Source organism: Solanum tuberosum, unplaced genomic scaffold, assembly GCF_000226075.1.
Source record: "Solanum tuberosum cultivar DM 1-3 516 R44 unplaced genomic scaffold, SolTub_3.0 scf00069, whole genome shotgun sequence".
Taxonomy (NCBI): Eukaryota; Viridiplantae; Streptophyta; class Magnoliopsida; order Solanales; family Solanaceae; genus Solanum; species Solanum tuberosum.
In genome coordinates, this window is record NW_006238995.1 from 1,388,164 (window position 1) to 1,395,471 (window position 7,308).

Genomic DNA, 7,308 nt, shown 5'->3' on the forward strand with positions numbered 1-7,308 from the left:
GATTTAGTTCAAATGATATATAAATACGTTATTTTAACGGTGTATACTTTTTCTCTCGAAAAGTAAATATTCTTAGTTGTATTTTTGTTTTAAGTAACTATTTTTCTTGCACGTGTATCATTGTACTAGAGGGTCATAGCCCATGCTGAGCACGGGCCCAACATGCATGGTTTCGATTTCTTTTTTGTCACTGTAACAATACAACAGCAAGCAAACTAAACATAATACCGACCTTCTTGTCTAGCCGCTGAAGTTAACATTGGCAAGACATTTTTGTGCTTGCTTACATAATTGAATGAAACATAGAAGTTCTTTACGTAAAAAGAAGTCCAAGATAATTGCAATTGAGTTGCCTATTACACCTTATCTTATCCATAGTTTGGAAAGTTCAAGTTTGCAATATTTATACCATCGATAAACTAACTTCACTCTTCATTTGGTCATACGCCATGAGCTCAATCCAACTCATTCTTATGAGACAAATGCTTCAAGTAAAATCTGCAAAAAGAGAAGATCAAGTCAGTTTACAAATGTCAGAAAAATGAACAAATGAAAAACCTAGTAAATTATCAAATATAAGCACACACTGTCACATGTATGGCTTTTAAAAGAAAAAACTCTAATAAAGTTATTACATTCTAATAAGATTGAAGTTGTTGATCCACAAAATAAAGAAAGAATAACATTACCTAACAATCATTGATTTCAGATTTGTTCTCAGAAAATGAGAATTGTTTTAGCAAATGTAGAGCCACATCGATCCAACATGCCAGTACTTCATATATCTTGAGATAGAATATTATGACGACAAAGCAGACATTGAATGATCCAGTTTCCCGCATTGAGAACAATGAATCAGGTGATTTCAAATGAACATCAAAACATGCAAAGATTGCATAATATATGGACTGTGTGATGTGATACAACTGCTCTAAATTACTCTAATTTCAAAGTCATAGAGGGCGATGAAACTACAATATATTATCTGCAAAATGATATACTAACACTATAGATAATATTTCTTACATTTCATTGAATTATATTGCATAGTTGATACTTCTCTCTACCATTTCTTACTTTAGAAGAAAATATTGTTATTCATATGTCAAATATGCATAACGCTAACTTTTCTCCATTTTTAAGACCTTCTCCTATCCTACTTTCTTGCCCCCTATGCTATGGAATGTTTCATACTCATTCCGAATTCATAAATCATATACAAATCTATATATGCATCTAGTACTTTTTTACGAGGATATCCTCTGTCAACTCAACCCGCGGCCCCACGAAATGTTAGACCAAGAAGAAACGATAATATTGTCATCCTGCCAACACCATCTTCAAATCTTAACCACTCAATCAGTAGGGGCAGAGCAATACCAATCGATAGACAACAAATAGCACAAAGAAACATGTTTGTATCGATTAGAAGGGGTATAACATCAATAATGGATAGACAACAAATGGAAAGAGGGAACATAGTTGAAAGTTCAAATGAGGCTATTGTTGATTGTACCACACCATTGATCAATCGATTGGATGTTCCTATTTCATCAGATGAGTTAGTTAACATAGTCGAAGAACAAACTGATTTGGACTTGAACTTGAGGCTTTAATTAGAGAAAAAAATATGTGGATCTGCTTTGTATGACAGGTGTCTAAATTTTTTTTTATTTGAAGTATTTTAAAAAAAATTATTTTATACATGTTTTTCTTGTAGAAGGGTGTCTAAAAGTCTAAGTTTGTTGTTTTGTTTTATTTTATTATTATTTATGTTAGATAGGGTGTGTGTCTAAAATTATTTTATAGTTAGAGTATTATTCTATTTTTTTAATTAAATATTTGTCTTGATTTCCATCATCCAACTCTATTTATTTGCGTGCAAATACTTCTCTATTTCCTTGTCGAAGATATTAGAACACGAAATTGTAATTGTTCAAAATACAATTAATTTCAGATACTATTACTAGGCAAGAATGTCAAGTTCCGGCAAATCAACGCTTCTCTACCTTGCAATTTTCACATCATAAATTCTTAAAATATCAATTGTATAAAAAATATAACAAATATCAGATATCCCAAATTAGTTGTCAACTTTTCCTTTTACACCCCTTAAGAAATTTTAAATAAAAAGCATAATTTACCTCTTAAGAAACTTCTTTTATATTCTATAAACTTGTTTACACTTTCAAAAAAAAGAATTAACTATAATTGTAAAATAAAAAAATTAATTAATTATATCTTGATTTTGTAAATTGATTAGCAATTTGGAACAACTAATATGGAATGGAGAAATTATTTTCTAATATCTAAGTGAAGTTTAAGATGCTTATTTTAGTAGGATCCATCTGTGTACTTAATTACAATAATATAGTCATAATTAGAAATCCAAAACAGATTAGATTGTTCTACTTCATTAATTAATGAAACAAACATCATTAGCGATATTTATGTACTTTGAAATTTAAATTCATAAGTCTAGCATATATTAAATATACATGACCAACGTCAGAGGCGGAGCTAGGTGGAGTTCATGGGTTGAGACGAATTCAGTAGCTTTTTCGTACAACCTATACTTGTACAAGAAAATTAATTAAATATATATGTTTTGTGAACTTCTAACAAAATTGATTGACGATTATTAACGAAATTTAGAACCCCGAAATTCTTAATCCTGACTCTGATGACCAAACAACAAGTTCTGTAGTTATTAAATAAAGTACTTTTTTCAGCTTATAGAAAAAGTTACCCCTACCCATACAACCCCCAGGTGTCAGTCAAAATCATTCAAACAACTACAAATCATCATAAGAACATTTAATCGGTTTGATTTGGTTTATTTTTTCGATGTACTTTTACCAAATTCGTAAACATCCCTAATTACAACAATCAGTAAAATATGTGTGTATTGCATCGTTTAAAATTATAATTTTTAAATCGATTTAGCATTGTCTTATCTATTAGATCATGTAACCTAGATATCTAACCACCTTCATAATCATTTTGAGTTTTGCGTGTTTTCCATATTTCTTCCCTTCTTGTATATTATATCATTTATGATTTGTGGGGATAGATAACATTGTTTTTCTTATTCCTCCCCTTCTCGTATATTCTGCATATTATTTATGATTTATGGGGATAGGTGATCGAATTGATATTGGGTTAATTTTTCAGTTTTGGAAGTTGAAAAGATCTAGATATAAAAAGGAGTTCCAAGTTAAGACAAAGAAGGAAGCTTACAATTCTATTGGTGTGAAGAGAGCTCTAACATATGAGCCCTGCTCTTCTAACAATATCAAAATCTTGAGCATTTGAGCTTGAGTAATTATAGTATGTTTAACCTATATTCACGTTTTTTTATATTATCTTGTATTTATCTACTTTTAATTCTACGAAAATATAATATTTTTTATAACAACATAGAATGGTCGACATTTATTCATTGTTTAGTTTATTTACGTACCACTTTTATCAAAATTTGGTAGCACTCTGAAAAAGGTATGTATTTATTCATCTCTTAGGAATTTTAACATTGTAATTTTTATGATGACAAGGAATATTCACACTAAGTCCGAGGCAAAGAAAGAAAGCATGCAACAATGTAACGATCGGGTTCCGTCGTTATAGAAAAGTCAATAGGGAAATTTTTTTGGGATGGAAAGCTTTTTCGTAGTAACTTGGAATTTCCCAACCTAGTCAAGATTTGGACGAAATCGGAGCCACTAAAGTCTAGGGAAATCTGGTAGTAATTGGGTGATCTAATTATGATTTTGATCACATGAGTAGATAGCTAAGACGTTAAGGAACCCATACGACTTTACAGAATTGAATTCGGGCGAGTAGAACTCCCGAAATTGATCTTAGCGTGAACGGGTATTTTCTGAGTGGCATGGGATGAAGGTGTGTTGTGAAATGGGAGTTTGGATTTCTTAAATCAACTCACTGGTCCCATGCAAGCCGATGAGGCGGGATTTCTGCCGCCAGGGCGGGGCCGCTGTGGTGGGCTGGGGGCCGCCATAAGGGGACAGTCGTGATTTAAGTCGAAAATAAACCCTTAAACGTCTTTATTCTGCAATTTTCGAACTTGAGAGCTAAGGAACGAACCCAGGGCTTTTCTTGACAGTTTTTCACCATTCTTGAGGCTAAAGGTAAGATTTTCACTCCCCGAATCCATTTTTCGATCCGTAGAACATAATCTTATGGATAATTATCGATGGGGGAGAGTTTTGATCTAGGAATAATGGAGGAAAAACCCTAATTTGGAGATTGGAATCATGGGTATGATCCAGGGTTGATAGAATGGTTAGTAATTCAGGTAATTAGTGATTGTTTATTGATTTACATGTTATTATGATTGTTTGTAGACCAAGAACAAGCGAAACGAATCTGAAAAGGGAAGAATCAAGTTTCTTAGGGGTTTCAAGCTTGTTCCGAGGTAGGTGATGGTTGTGATTCTATGATTGTGTGATATATGTTTGTTCTTGCTTCATTATGATACATGTATGTATGCGAATGTTGCATTATTGATCATATTAATTGTAAATGAGGATATATGAATGATGAATGCCATGAATCATGACTTGATTGTATGATTATGAGAATGTACTTTGTGATTGTGATTGTGGTTTGTTGAATGGATCGGGTGTTGCGTTCCGACTAATTTTGATCGGTTGCCACGTTCCAGCATAATTATGGGATTGGTTGCCACGTTGTGGCATAATCATTAGATCAGGTACCACGTTCCGGTATGCTAACAGTTTGGGTTTGGATTCCATGAGAGAACCATTGACTTGACATAACTGTGTAATTGAGAATTGTGAACTTGATCGTTGTTCGTAAATGATATTGATATTGTATATGTTCGGTGTATGCATGTTGTTATTATGTTGTATTGACTTATGTATGTTGCACTTAGTGGAATAGTCGTGTGATCCTACTAGTACATTGTGGTTGTGTACTGATACTGCACTTGCTCTTTCTTTGTTGAGTACAGGGCATCTTCAGGCGGCTATTGACAGACCTCGCTTAGAAGATCAGTGATCGTTCGAATTCAAGGGTGAGCCAATTTTTCCGGGCTGCCATGAGTTCTCTTTCGTTTAAGTCCATATTTTCTGACTTAGACTTTCTAGTTAGTTATTCCTATGTTAGTTTGGGGTTGTACCCCTTCTTGTTTAGACTTGTTGAACTTTAGATGTTTTGGTACATTGACTTTTCAGGTTCTAGGTGTTTATTTCAGCATTTGTTTTAGTTGTTAGACTTTTGTTTGGAGTTTATGGGAACTCCCTATTTTCTTTCCTTAGCATTTAACTTGCTTCCGTAACTTAAATGCTTTAGTATTTTGGTTAAGTTGGTTTGCTAATTAGTATTAATGCATGGTTCTCCCACCGAAAGGTTAGTGTGGTGCCAATCACGATGGTGTAAAACATGACAAACAAATTTCGAACATAAGATCTCTCATTTGGGACATTCCCTACTCACCAACTCTCTGAGCTTGTCGTAGATGTCACCATTGTATCTAGTGCAATAACTATGTACATGTAATTGTGTTTTTGTTTTTGAATATTTTTATCGATGTCATCTAAAGATCTAACAATTCAATGTGTTTGTAGAATGTAAACTTTCTAAACACTGCCCCGTTTGTTGTTATTGACATCATATCTACTTTCTCTGACTCAAAATTGTTTGCTCTTATAAAAACTATATGCTAAATTGTTATCATTGTTGGGCATCTGTGAAACAAAAGCAAAGAAGCTTTTTGGATATTATATTATAGGGCAAATTACTCTATCATAATACTATCGAGTTTTATGGATATTAATCTAGTATCATTGTATATCGAGTTTTATGGATATTAGCTCAATGATACTGTCATCAATTCATAGTACTATGGACTGCATTGAGTAACACCTTTCAACTTTATTTTGTGTCAGAATAATAAATGATTTAGTAGTGATTAAATTCGTCCAAAAATCATTATCTAAAAAATAAGATGAGAGTTTAAATAAATCGTAAAAACATTAACTACTACCCATATATATTAGCATCATCCAAATCTATGACTTACGATGCAACAACACAAAACAATACATTCCCAATTCATTTGCATGTATTAGTTTCATCAGTATCTTAAAGACACTAAACTATAACAACCCTTTCGATCGTTATGGATAAATCAATGATGACAAAATTTGGGTAAGAAAGCTTTTGGAGTAGTGAGTTGAAAATTTTAGACTAGATCAATCTTAGACAAAATTGGAACAAGGTAAGATCTAGGGAAATATGGGATAGGATTTGAAAAATCTTCTTCTTAGATTGAAAATAAACACTCTTCTCATCTTCTTATGTTTAAAATAATTAATTGTAACATGTATGGCACGTGTATCGCCTATAAATTTTTGCATACTTGATATTTGTGAAATTTAGTGCAAATGATCTCTAACGTTATTTTATGGTGTATGCTTTATCTCTTGAAAAATAATATTTTTAGTATTTTATTTTTTAAATAACTACTTTCTATGCACATGTATCACCTATATACTAATCGATTATTACAAAAAAAAATATCTAAGAAATAATGAACTTTCAATGAAAGTACATCACAAAAATGGCACTTGAACTTTTTGAAAAATAATTATTATATTTGAATATACATATTTCTAATATAGTAAAATTCATTTTGTGTGGTACCGAATTATAACAATATAGTAATAGTCAAAAGTCAAAAAGAAATTAAATTGTTATAATATACTAATGGAAGAAAAATCATAAGGGGTATTCACTTTGAATATAAATGATGTTAGGAGGAAAAAAAATAACTAAATTTCCAATTTAAATTGTTAGCAAAGATTTGTCAGATATTACAATATAATAGTCAAAAGTCAAAAAGAAATCATATTGTTGTAATACACTAATGAAAGAAAAATCATAAGTGTATTTACTTTAAATATAAATGATGAATTAGGAGGAAAAATAATAATTAAGCTTCCAATTTAAATTGTAAACAAGATTTTGTTACCATAGCAAAAATGGAAGACATTGAAATGAAGGGGGGGGATTGGGGGTGGGGGTATATATGAATAGCTTATAAATATTCTTCACATTTTATAAAATTATATTGCATAGTTGGTACTTCTCTCTATCATTTCTTTCTTTAGAGAAAATATTTCATACTTCAAATATGAATAATGCTAACTTTTCTCCATTTCTAAGACCTTCCCATGTCCTACTTTATTGCCCAGTATGCCATGGAATGTTTCATACTCATTTTCAATTCATGAATCATGTACAAAATAATCAACTATTGTTGTC

The 7,308-nt window shown here is 31.5% G+C and overlaps 1 long non-coding RNA gene across 1 annotated transcript; it reads right to left on the reverse strand.

Moving 5' to 3' along the window:
- Positions 1-216: 216 nt before the first annotated feature.
- On the reverse strand, positions 217-791 carry LOC107060257 (uncharacterized). The gene is made up of 2 exons (XR_001473235.1): positions 690-791; positions 217-498 (listed from the first exon to the last, which is right to left on the reverse strand). It is a non-coding gene; the product is annotated as an uncharacterized lncRNA (long non-coding RNA).
- Between the last annotated feature and the right edge of the window lie 6,517 nt (positions 792-7,308).